Source organism: Patella vulgata, chromosome 1, assembly GCF_932274485.2.
Source record: "Patella vulgata chromosome 1, xgPatVulg1.2, whole genome shotgun sequence".
Taxonomy (NCBI): Eukaryota; Metazoa; Mollusca; class Gastropoda; family Patellidae; genus Patella; species Patella vulgata.
The window spans coordinates 72,416,852-72,430,421 of NC_065879.2; the positions used below are offsets into that span (position 1 = coordinate 72,416,852).

Here is a 13,570-nt window from a genome sequence, read left to right on the forward strand (position 1 = left end):
AGATTTACAAATAGCATGTAAATTTACAGTGAGTGTAAAATAACTTCGGTGTAAATTTGAATTGTTCTTGTAAATAGAAAGTGAGGTAAATTTACATTCACTCTAAATTTACGCTGTGGTTGTAAATTACCTCAAAGTTATCTTACACTCACTGTAAATTTACACTGTGGTTGTAAATTTACCTCAGAGTTATTTTACACTCACTGTAAATTTACGTGGTGTTTGTAAATCTAAATCTATCATTTAGGGGTACATTTACAAGTCAGTGTTAAAATACAGTTATTTTACTGGCAACTTTCTGCCAGTCATTTTACCTTAAAAATACAATTTGTAGTGTATATTTACTTGAAACATGTACCTTAAATGTGTTTGTCCCCACTCGGCTAAGAAGTCCTGGGTTAGATCCTGGCGAACACATAAAGTTTTGCGGACCTTTCAGCCGAGCATGTAAAACATCATTCGATAATGGAAAGAAATTGAATGAAATGGGGTTTAACGTAATACTGTTCTGCTTCTTACAATGGAAAGAGTAGGAGGCATGACACGAAGCAAAATGTCCCACGCAACCCTATGTATGGCATATAACTGTCTCCATACGCCAGTTAGGTGCATTCAGATGATGAATAATCTTTTTCTCTAAAATAGACTAATCTGACTGACATAACAGTAAATATTTTGCACAAAATTCGATATGTGGTCGAAGGAGAATAACCGATTTGAACACTATTTAACAGTACATTTACAATTTGTTGTAAAATACTATTTCAAAGGGTATTTCTGTAAATATACATGTACATCTCACATAATGTAAACTGACATATGGCCGTATTTCTTCATTACGTTTGATGTAATCTTACATGTGGCCAAAGAGGGAATAACCGATGTGGCCACTATTTGAGAATTAATTTACAATTTGCTGTAAAAATTATAATTCAAATGGCATTAATGTTAATATACAGCTCACATAATGTAAACTGACATATGGTTGTATTTCTACATTAAGTTTGATGTAATCTTACATAAGCTTTGTATTCATATGCATTTACATCGTTTTAAAAGTAAGTTAACAAACTATGGAACTATATAATTTTAACATTTTAATGGGGATCGTTTACGTGCACACCAACGTGTACACGGGACCTTGGTTTTTCGTCCCATCTATCCTTGCCCGGCCCTCCATCACTGAAAAAGGGGAACCACGCCGGAAAATCTGGATGAAGTTTCTCGGCCAATGCAATGATCGAACACCCGACCTCCAGGCTAGCATTACCCTCCAGGCTAGCCTTACCCACTTAGCCACTGTGACCTCCTCATAAGTGGACTATAGTATAGACGAAAAGTAACGAAGCCTTATAAGGTCTGTCAATGTTAAAGTTCTAAAGAGATGTACAATTAAACGTTTCCTGTAAATTGTACACAAATCTCGTATTTAAACATGTTTGAATAGTAGAATTACCCATAAAAACAGTTAAAGTACAATATACATGTACTTTTAACCAACATAGTTGTATCTATACAGATTACATCTGATAAAAATAAGTTCTAGCTTGTAAAACTTCACTTTTATTGTTAATTTAGCCATTTTTTTTTTACAGTAATCACGTGTTACTTCACTAATACAGTAAATTCGTAGTATAAAAACATGCAGTGGTACTTTTACAGCGTTAATTTAAAGAAATTACATATTTTTCACTGTAATTTTACATTTATTTTTAACAGTGTAATGGTTTGTGTGACCGATGGCTCCCCGCCCCCTCCCAACCACGAAATTTTGGAATATTTGACGGCCGCAAACGCGTGGGAATTTAAATCTGCGATGATCACGGTGTTGTCGCATTTACATTTCGACGTAGATGAGTTATAATTATACCAAGGCTAATCCCGCCGAATAGAAACAGCAAAAGATGAATCGCAGTAAGCAGTCACACGTTACATGAACGTTCATCAGAGTGCTATGCAGAACAAAGCCGTCTCACACCAGCCCCGAAGTGGATGACCTCGTTTTATGGACTATGATACTACTTTTACTCCATGGATGTTTCGCAAATGCGTTTATTTGAAAGCACCGACACCCCCCCCCCCCCCAACCCCCACTTTCCCGTTCTGACGGCCCTGACACAATTTATAATGTCATTTTAATGACGTCAAAAGTGTGGCACCACCGAAACCCGACTAAGACCTTAGACACGACATATAGGCTCGAATGTCATTATGATAGAAGAAATTATCCGGAGTCTGTTGTATCTTTAATGACAAATAACAAATAATTACAACGATAAAGCAAACAAAAATAACAGGCAACAGAGCATGCGCCAACCACCAGCCAAGTCACTTGGCTGTTTATATACCTATCAGTATGTCAGCAGCAAAATGGATTCTAGCTGGATTTGGTTTAGACCACTTGACATTTGACAGTGTAATGTATGTCACTTAAGTATCAGAGACTAAAAAGCCATGTGATAAATAATGAAAGATACCCACATTTTTCAAGAGATAGACGGAGAATTGGGAAAATCGTTAGACTTCATCGTCGCAATGCTTCATATCAAATTTTAAAAAAAAGCATTAAACAAACTCTTGCCTCTAGCACATTCACATGAGTCGATGACTGGAGGACGAACGGGGACAACAGAGAACGACGGGAATCGACATGTTTCATGTTCCCAATTCATCACACAAAATTTTGGTTGGCATTCAAAATAAAAATCACCACTCAACAAGAAATTGTTGACAATATTGGAAATTGATAGGGTGCAACCTCATAAGTACTCTATGGTTCAGACCAAATTTCAATTGCTTCACTCAAAAACTCCTGCATCTATAGCAGTAATATGATAAAATGGTGACGGACAAGCAGGCACACAGAACGATGGATAGTTATGAAAATCGACAGTATTTATCTTTCCATAGTGACAATGCTGTCAGATGGACATTTTGCGAAAAAGCAGAGGTGTAGCTAAGGAAGTTACAATCAGTTGTCCATCAACGTCAAACTCATTATGAGGTCTTAAATTTTCATCAAAATCGGATAATAATTGTAGCCTGTAGAGGGTCCATAACAGTACACATTACACAGTTTGGGTAAAAGTAAGGTGTCAGGAAGTTACTGTCCGATGCTTTCCTTCATCTGAGATCTTTGGATCTTTAACATTTAGTTCAAGTTGCATGTAAATTTATTGGCCTCTAGAAGTTCCTCATCTTTGGTATACATATTACAGACTTTGTCACAAATTTTGCGCACTTGGGAGATGTAGATGTAACCAAAATTTACTCTCCGATTTCTACCTAAATTGACCTGAGTCGCGATTGTTGTTCATTAAACATCTATTCAAAGTTTAATCAAAATCAAATAAAAAATATGACTTCCAGTGGCCCCGCTAATTATGAGACGAGTTTTGGACAATCATGAAAAATAATGGAGGAACCCATCTTTGGACAACAAATGTGAACGGACGTCCGGACCGAAGAGACGACATAATTCATATGACTACAAAGTATACAAGTTATACAAAGTTAAAATCTAAAAACTGTGCGTCGTTGGCCTGATCGCTTTATACATTTGCCTCCAAGGAAACTGGAACATCGGTTCTTCTTCTCGTCACAACAAGACTGAAGCATGTAACATTTAGCTCCTAACGGAGAACACTTCCCACCAGAGCTGGCCGACCAATTCACACCAAGCATCTTTCTTTTAGTAATACCAACCCTAAAAAAACGAAAGGGAATATTTAAAAGTAGAATATGGCGCCACAAATCCATTGAAAGTTTTGTATTTGGGACTAAAATGAATCATATAATTAACCATCATCTCGAGTCAAAGGTTAACGTTATATCCCACTAACCCGGGTAATCACTTATATTTAGTTCCTGCAACTTCAACCCCCGGACCGAGAAGTTGTATTAGGTATACTTTAAAGGAACTAACTCCCTGTCATTTAGTATTGCATTGTATTCATCAACAATAGTATTAATATATTATATATAAGCCAATACACGCCCAATAATGCATGGAGTTAAAACATACTACATTTTGGCCATCTACGGATATTGAATTTTCAAACCTCCAGATCACCCCCCGCCCCCAACCCGGCGAAAAGAACGTTTGAAAACTTAATTCATCAAATAGTTGGCTACTAAAATGCTTTTCAACAATACTATAATAAAAGCTAATTTAGAACTTTTCTTTTTCTGGTTTGCATAGACTTATTTCTGCTTTCACCGGAAGTGTGGGTCTCTACTAATATTTATTTTTAAAATATTGTGTCGACAGTGGAATACAAAATTGGTCATTTTATATCTTTTTATGGCTTTATCAAAAGACAAAATAAAAGTTCATAAGTGAGGATTTCTCTTTACATCATGAAGCCCGACATTGTTTACGTTCGGTCGCAACAGCAACAAGAGCGGTTGATTGACTTTGTGGAAGAGATCCCGTGTGTGTACGACAGAAAGTAAACATCCGCTAAGGCAGGCATGTGCACAATGTCTTTGCGCGAGAAATAACGCTGCGGAAAAGTCGCTCATCGAGAAAGCGGTCCCATTATTTTGCGTTAGACAGACTTTTCGAAAACGGCCCGAAGAATAGGCAACGCCACACAAGACGATATTGTGCCTGAATCATCCATGTTAAACTTATTTTGCCTGAGCTTGTCCGGACAATCGAGTCTACGATGACGTTTAAAAATTGTCCACGTGACTTCAGAGGGTCACGTGGATAATTTTGAAAAGTCATCGTAGACTCGATTGTCTACCTAGCGAAATTTAGTGAGTATTGCCACTGGTTGACGGAATCTAGAGTAGTGAACACTGATCCCAATTATTTAATTCCACCCGTTCCTCACCTTGTTAATATTATATCTACTGAATGAGAATCGTTTTCAGACGAGATATTTGCCTCTGAGTTAGAATTTGGAATCAGACCAGTTATTTGATAACTCGCTAAGGAACAAGGACTAACAGACTTTAGACATACTTAGTCATAGCTTAATGTTATTTTTTAAACATAAAATACAGGTCTTCTGATAGAATGATATCACAAGTTTGGCGAGTACCGTCAAAGAGCCTAGAATTTTCTGGACCAACTTAGTATTAGGATTGGATCTGAGTTCTCTTTTTGTAAAGTTCAGTATAATGTATCGCACAGCGTATGATAAAGATCAAATAATGCCAGCATATACGCCACCTGTTACACACTATTGTCAGGAAAATAACATTCTGGAATACTTTGGTCATGCGAAACTCGTAGTTAATACTCCCAGACGAAGAAAAACACTATATTAAATTTAATAAAGATTCACTTTTAATCATCTCTAGTAGATAATTGTCATTTTACAATATATAGAGACTTTACTGTTAGTCCAAATAAATTTGCTATTGACAGTTCTGATAAAGCTGATCGTATTATCGCATCTTATAAACCCCTTGCGAGACAGCGACCGTTCAAAAAATTGTTGCATTTTAGTCCTTCATTGCAACAGTCTTGGAATAGGTTGCATTTATCGCCCAATTCTGAACATCTACCATTCATTGATTCCATCCAGTATAAGCCCAACATTGTTCTCTTTTCAAGCGATTTTCTGAAATGAGGGAATCGCAAACGATTAACATGAAATGTATATGCCTAATGGTTGGTGTGTCTGTCGCACAGTGGTCATGCTTTTGGATAAACTACCATTAATCCGTCAATATTTAATAATGAGTCTAAATAATGATCCTATTATGAACCTGGCTACGGGACATTGGGTTGTAACTGTTGATATGGTCTTAAGTCTCGAACATGGACGTACGGGCATGATGAATGTTACTAAGGTAGAATCGACGGCGTCCCAGCCTCCAACCAAAACATTTGGAAAATTTGACGACCGCACTATTCCAGGCACTCAAAATATCAAATTCATAGTGGTTTAATATGGGTGGGTGAATCGAATTGCCATCAACCAATCAATCTTTTACAGTCCACGGAGACGGGACCATCGAGAATTTTTTGAAAATTTAACTACTGCAACCGCGTTTTCCTGCTATTCCAGCCCTTGAATACAGAAACATCAATGTGGTCCAATATAGCCTACCTTAGGTGGCTGATCTGAATTCCAAACAATCAATCAATCGTCGCATGGTATGGGGACTGGGATATGGTAACTTCAAAGTTTCCAATCATTTTGCAACCGAAATCCCACTCTAATCCGATTTGAATTTAAATCACCCAAATCTGACTGTTAGAGCTGCATTCACATATAATTTCGTTGCGCGAAAACTGTCGCACAAGGTAGAGTGGCTCTAGACAAAATTCTTTAATCCATAGTCAATGCAGTACAAATTTGGTATTCAATTAAATTAAGTGTTTTATTAGATTTCGGGAACTTTATTTTGCCAACTAGATGAAAAAATAAATTTTTGTTTTCACTTAACCCGTCTTCCCCAGAAAGTCAGATTGCCTTAAAGTTAAGGGAGGGTGTGTGTGTGGGGGGGGGGGGCACCCTTCCTCCGGCTTGCACGCCCATGGACGCGATCATCTTATTATTCCAGAGTTTCGCTAACGAACGGGTATAGGGAGAACAGCCTGAATAATAGTCACCTATTGTGAGCCGAAGGGAGGATGATTGATAGCATAGAAGCAATGGGTACAACATTTATGTTAAAGATGGAAAAATCAAAGTTCCAAATCTTATTTAAAATCGTCTATAACGAGATATCTCATTTCATTTCAATGATAAGTCTGCCATTGGAATTTACTTTTCCTCAAAACTTGTATCGTGAGTTATAAAAATAATGACAGAAACTTTTCAAAACTGATTTAGTTTATTATGTAATAATTAAATAAATGATATTCGTTCTACAACATGAAAACGGTGTAATAAAGAATAAATAAGTAGCTTCGCCGATTCATCAACGTTGGGTTAGTAGAATTAACTCTCAGAATTAGGTTCTCTGAACACATCTACCGTTCAAGAAATGGTTACATCTCAGATTTACTTCTTCTCCTTCTTCGTCTTCATAGCAGCAATCCTGGAACATGTTACATTTTTCGTTTTCTTGGGAACATTTTCCCGCTTTTTCGTCCAGCCAGTGAAATCCCAACATTTTTCTCTTCTCAAGAGATTGTCTGAAACGATGGAATTTTAACAAGCTAACAGTAAGGCTGATCTCACCTGCCGACACCCCAAAATAAATAAGATGAGACATACTAATCAATTGCACATGTATCTTTTTGAAAAGTATTGAGCAATCAATCTGATTATATAATCTCAGTCTAAGCAGGAAATGTTCACGATTGAACGCAGTCAAGGTTTTGAAGTGCCCGGTAATGAAACCATACACAAAAGTTTCGCGACTCTCCATCAGTTAGAATCAAAGTTATCTTGTCCCAAAGCATCAACCAATGAAATTGATTAGCTCTGCTTAGCTTTAGCAGAAAAATGTTAATCATTGAACTTAGTCAAGACATTCACCTAATGAACATCAACTTTTAACATTCTACCGCAATTAAAAGCAGAGTTGTAATGTTACAAAGTCTTGACCAATCAAATTGCTTTTCGCTCCTTAGCCTAAGCTGAAAATTATCTTTATTGCATTAGTCAAGGTATTGATAAAACGAATCTATACTCTGTGTTTCATCACACTCAGCCAATTAGAACCAAAGTTATTATGTTCCAAATTCTCAACCAATCAAATTGTTTATCGCTGCTTAGCCTGAGTGAACAATGCGCATGATCGAACATTGTCAAGGCTTTCACCTAATAAACACATACGCCAAGTTTTAACATTCTATCTCGATTAAGTGAGGGGGGGGGGTGTTCTAAAGACTTAACCAATCAGATTGAAGTATCTACTAAGCCTAAGCCGAAAATGCTCATCATCGAAGTTAGTCAAGGTATACACGAAGTTTCGCCATTCACTCAATTAGAATAAAATTTATCAAGCTCCAAAGTCTCGATCAATTGTTCATCATCGACGTTAGTCAAGGTAGTGATGTAATGAAACTATACACGAAGTTTCGCCATTCACTGAATTAGAATAAAATTTATCAAGCTCCAAAGTCCCGACCAATTAAATTTCTTATCGCTCTGCCTGCTCTGGGCCGAAAATGCTCATTATCACTTCTTAGCCTATTAGAAAATTCTCTTCATCGAACTTGGTCAAGGTATTGATATAATAAAACTACACACCAAGTTTCATCACGCTCACTTAATTAGAAACCAAAGTATCAAAGCAGAAAATGCTCATCTTCAACATTTTATATTAACCATTCCAATTGCCGAGTGGTTGAAATATCACTTTTTGAATAAATATAAAAGACTAGCCCTTACTTTAGCTTTAGACATTCCTTTCAGAATACATATTGCGAGCCTTTAACTATTGGTGTAAATAATTGACAACAAGTATTATTTGAAAACAATATCCACCCTGTTGACAATATATTAAAATTTTAATCTGTCCAAAATGCAAACCTGAAGTAGAGCCAACAGTAGTGGTTTAAAAACGCTCGATGATAACTTGGCATTCACGGTGGTGATCTAGATTGTTACGTACGACTGAGGCGAGAGGCTTGTATCTGAAATATTTTTTTATTAGACCCGCTTACATCGACACGGGGGATAATCTAACCAATTTTAAAATATGATCTAATGGATAGAAGATTTATAAAATAAAGGGGATTATTATGCATTTTAATAAACACTGAAATGAAATGAGATATTCATAATAACAATATGGTTATCTTGAGCAGCCAGTGGTAAAACCATTTTTCGGGCTGTTTAAAGGGGTATTTATAAACAAATTAATTCCTCGAGACAATGTTTACAGTTTTGTGTATTGGACAGTGAAATCCTGGCAATATAAAGTTTACAGTGCATGGAATCCTCACAATGACCAGATTCCAACGTTTGTGGCAATGGAACATAACAAAGTAGGAAAGGTGGATAAATAATCATCTCAACCTTCCCCTCGGCCAGTCATAGTCAACTACTTTGGTACATTCGGCATACTATTTATATATTGTTAGGTCGTGGTCAAACTCAATATTTGATCGATTTCAGAATATCGGAGACTGTTATGAAACTGTTGTCTGAATGAGAGAGACAATTAGTTTGACTATTACCAAGAGTAGATAACTCTAGTGTGGGCTACCGAGTGGAAGGTCAAGGTGTAAGTAACACAGAAATCTTGCTTAATATTATAACATACCTGAAGGGTTTGATAATTGACACCTTTTCTCCCCAACAGGATTCTGCATGTTATACTGTAGTATACGCTGAATTAATTTTCCATAAAGTCTTAAGTGCTGATGCAGGAGAGGATGTTAAACAGACAGCCTTATTGTATTTTAGAACTTATAAAAGATAAATATTATGTCTACTTACTCTGCTTCCCTCTTCATCACGTGGTTTTTGAAGGCCATGGCAGATTTTACAAAGTCCAAATCTACATCTGTAAAGAAAACATTTGAACTTAAATGTGTGGACCCAATAGTCGGCTGTGTGTATAGAAAGGTTTACATCAATTAAAAGTAAGGACCCGGTTCGGTGTGAGCCGAGATCAACATCCAGGATTTTAAAAAAATCGGTTATCACTCGTATGAGGTAGCCTCTCTGCGGTTCACACTGAAAACATGGCGTAGTCGATCAGAATGGAAACAGAGCGGTCAACCATTTAGACAAATTTTAAAAATGTTATCTTTGTTTTTATTTAAAAATTTTGTTAACATAACATGGGCGAACTTAGTACTTATCCATCGTCTGTTCTATACAAAACTGACTATGACCTATGATATGGCGTCTTATGTAACAAAACAAGCCCTGTCGTGAGTTAATGATGTGCACAAAAGTTGTGTTTTTATTATCTGGGCTGGCAATCACATTGCCTGGACAGAATACAATTCATTCAATCGCACATACTCGGTCGTTCCAGCGATGAACGTTTCGACGGTTTTCCTAATTTTAAACAAATGTGGCATCTTTTTATCATAGTTTAATACTATCAAAATGTATTTTTGGAAGGCGAAGACTATACAAGATGGAAAGAGATAAAGCAACTTACCAACGGCATAAACCGCGACGATGGTGATAACCAAGAGAACAAGGACAGCCTTCATGATGGAGCTTGAGTTATGATCGTCTGTCTTCTAAGGTCAGTTGATGTCAGAACTCCTAAACTCTGCACTATTTATAGGAGATGCCAACGAACTTAACTAGAAAATTGATAATAAAATACAAATGAATTGGCCATTTATCCAGTTGTTTTAAATATATTTATGTAAGAAATTATAAATGTTTGGTCTGGATGGGTTGTTTGTGATATAGGCCTACACACGGCAAAAGAGTGAAGCACTTCCTGACAAATTGAGCCAACTTGTCTTATGATGATTTTACTAATAATGATCTTACATACACATAATTGGCCATCCAAGGGAGACTGCAAGGCTCTAGCACTAATGATCCAAATAGAATATTTACATATATATTGTAGTTATCCAGATAGAATATTAACATAGCATTAGAATTCCAAATATAATAGTTCAATTGAGCATATTTATATCATTGGCACATCTCAATATATCAAATTATATCAATAAATCTAAAAAGGCTAGGGTGACTGACTGTGTGGTATCGTTTTATTCAATCTTGAATAGAAGCAATATTTTTTAGTTCCGAACTCCGAAATTGAAAATAAACACAATATTTACAATAAAGCAATTCTAATAAGTTAAGAAAAATTTTAACTGAATTATAGTGAACTCGAAGATGGAATGTACAAAAGTTTAAACAATTCCTCTTATACAGTTAAGACAGTATTAAACTCAATGTAATCTCCAAATAATACAAATATTTGTCACAACAAAAAAATTCTGTCGAGTTTATGTGTTTGCTTTGTCACAACTTATGATTGAACGCTACTGTTCACGTGTCTATATATACGACTCTGGTCTGCAGAAAAGGGAGAAAACATAGTTCTAAATACGAGAATTGCAAAGTAATCTATATATATATAGCAACGTCCAGATGTTGTAAAACTCGCAGTCGTTGCTTCAGGAACATGGTGAATATGGTGCGAAGGACATTGTCATACGAAACTTACCCTGTCTACAATAAAATTAGCTACGCTTGAGAATAGACACGAAGATAGTTGAACCCCCTTTTTTAATTTCCATTTCGCCTAAAACACTACATATACTTTTAGAAAATTTTGAGAAGTATTTTCGTGTATAAGGAAATTGAAATTCTTTTATTTAGTCTCTGAATATATGAAATGGATTAGAACCGAAAAGTTTATCAGTACATTCAATATGGCGGCCATTCAGGACATAGATCTATTGTTAGAAGCTCAAAGATGGCATATATAGTATGCAGTCGATAGAAATATCTTTCAAAGCTATTAGCAGGCCGGGATCCAGCATTTTGTCGAGAGGCGAGGGGGGGGGCATACATTGGAGCAAAGGGTAATCACCAGAGTACCGCATGCATTAGTGGTTTGGTGTAGTCCCCAGAGTCTTCGTCGCGACCTCATTAAACAGAAACTAAAATCCGGGAATCCCATTGCTGGCTGCAGGTGCTGGTCTGAACAGTGATGACCAGTCTCACTGGGACTGAAGGGGGGGGGGGGCACGGCCCCCTGCCCCCCCCCCCTGGATTCGCGCCTGATTAGTCGTTATTACAGGATTATGATTCGCCTATTATGAATTCCACCTCTGCAATGAGTTCCGGCCTCAAGCCTTCTTTTTTTACCTGATCGCCATATGCCAGTCTGAACGCCCGAAATCTCTCATTACTGACAGATGACCACCAGCGAATACGTCTGGCTTGTGTTTTTTTTAGCAAGATGGGACTGGAATCTGAGGTCGTGAACCGTCCATTTTTCGGGCAATATATTTCGGTTTTGGGGCAAAGAATGAGGCCATATATCAGAAATATAATTGCTTTGTGGAAAACTCGTTTTAGTAAATGATTGATTCATTCTGAAAATTCGGGTGAAAAAGAAAATGTTCGTGCAAATAGCCTCAACTATATATGCGTCCGGATTTAAATAAACTGGATGTCATCGGTCGTCGGATTTAAGCAATGGGCTACGCTGTACACAATTTGCAAGATTTGGAAGCAGCTTTACGGCGAACTAATTGAACTGATAATTCAAAATGGCGACTATTCACTATTGGGTAAAATCTTATCGAATGGCAATTTAAAAATTCTGAGCAGGTCATCTGTTTTAAGTTCTTGGCTGTGTTTACACGCCAGACATTTAGTTTATCTCGTGCAAAACTTTAAACTAAATTTAGCACCATGGTTACGTATCTGGTTATTTCATGGTGTTACAAAGGTGCTTGTGGTACCTTGATTGCATTAACATTCTTTTTTTCTACCAGGACAGTTTTCCAAATTAATGCCGTTTATATAGAGGAAGAGGACGCTAATGACATTAAGAACAAATCAATAAATGCATTTGCATATAATTGATTTTACAGTTATGATTTCCCTTTACCTCTCTCTATGTGCAAACTTTCTGGATTTATGTTTGGGAATTTCAAGATTTCTAAAGTTAAGACTTGTTATTATGAATCTATGACATTATTTGGATAAAATTAATCTCAAACCGTGACTTCACGTCAAATAAGTGTTGCGATTGGGGAGGATTTATAAATTATTCGAACTGTTAAATTTACACGTTGAAGAAGACTTACATGGTATATTTGGGCTTTATTTTGTCTATAATTTAAATAAATAGGTATTCCCAACTAAATTTTTTTTAGAATAATGTCACATTCGCTCTCACGTTTGTTAAACTCCTTGTAAAGCAATGCAAGGTGTCCTAAACGTATGTATCTCAGCAAAGGCTTGTCTGACGTGTCCCACATTAAATGTATGTTAAATTTTAAAACAAAATATTAAGGAAAAGTCGGAGAATTTTTTTTTTCACCAACGGCCTCTTTGAAATTATTTAAAATAATTATGCCCAGAATCAACTTACCCGTTTATGTAGTTATGTAGTCTTATTGCTTGCCCCGTTTACAAAAATCCTAATTTTACAATCATAAAATATCCTTACTCAGACAAATACATTTACTGAAAATAGCCAAAATATTTATTCTATAATTAACGAGCTTTATTAAGTAGCTATCATAATAATTAAAATCGACATTTGTGGTTTTATATTAATAACAAAATGATTTGGTTTTATCTCTTTAGTTGACGTTATCTCGCTTGGAAGCGCCTCGTTTCTTTGGTCTTAATTGAGCTACACAGTTGGAAATTTAATTTGTATTGGGGGACACGGTGGCTTAGTGAGTAAGACGCTGGCTCGCTAGCCTTGAGGTCGGTTGTTCGATCCCTGCATTGGCCAAGAAAGTTCATCCAGATTTTCCGGCGTGGTTCCCCCTTGTCTAGTCGTTCGGATGGGACGAAAAACCGAGGTCCCGTTTACAGTCCCGTGTACACATTGACGTGCACATAAAAGATCCCTTGACAGTATAAGAGTAGGCCGTGGTCCCGCTGTCCGGGCAAAATTTCACTACTAGCACACTGTATGACGTATGCCCGTCTTCATTAGCCCAGTTCGGAGCAGAACAGTAGGACGTTAAACT

General features: G+C 36.7%; 1 long non-coding RNA gene across 4 annotated transcripts in view; it reads right to left on the reverse strand.

Annotated features, from left to right (window-relative positions):
* Positions 1–6,779: 6,779 nt before the first annotated feature.
* The window catches only part of LOC126823481 (uncharacterized), a 29,673-nt gene continuing 22,882 nt past the window's right edge, over positions 6,780–13,570 (reverse strand). The window contains exons 1-4 of one of the 4 annotated variants that reach the window (XR_007681178.1): positions 12,958–12,972; positions 10,036–10,186; positions 9,360–9,426; positions 6,780–7,102 (exon numbers count right to left, since the gene is read on the reverse strand). This is a non-coding gene — a long non-coding RNA (uncharacterized LOC126823481). Of the gene's footprint in view, positions 7,103–9,359; positions 9,427–10,035; positions 10,192–10,386; positions 10,402–12,957; positions 12,973–13,570 lie in introns of those variants that run through there. The other 3 variants (XR_007681177.1, XR_007681180.1, XR_007681176.2) reach the window with 3 other exon arrangements.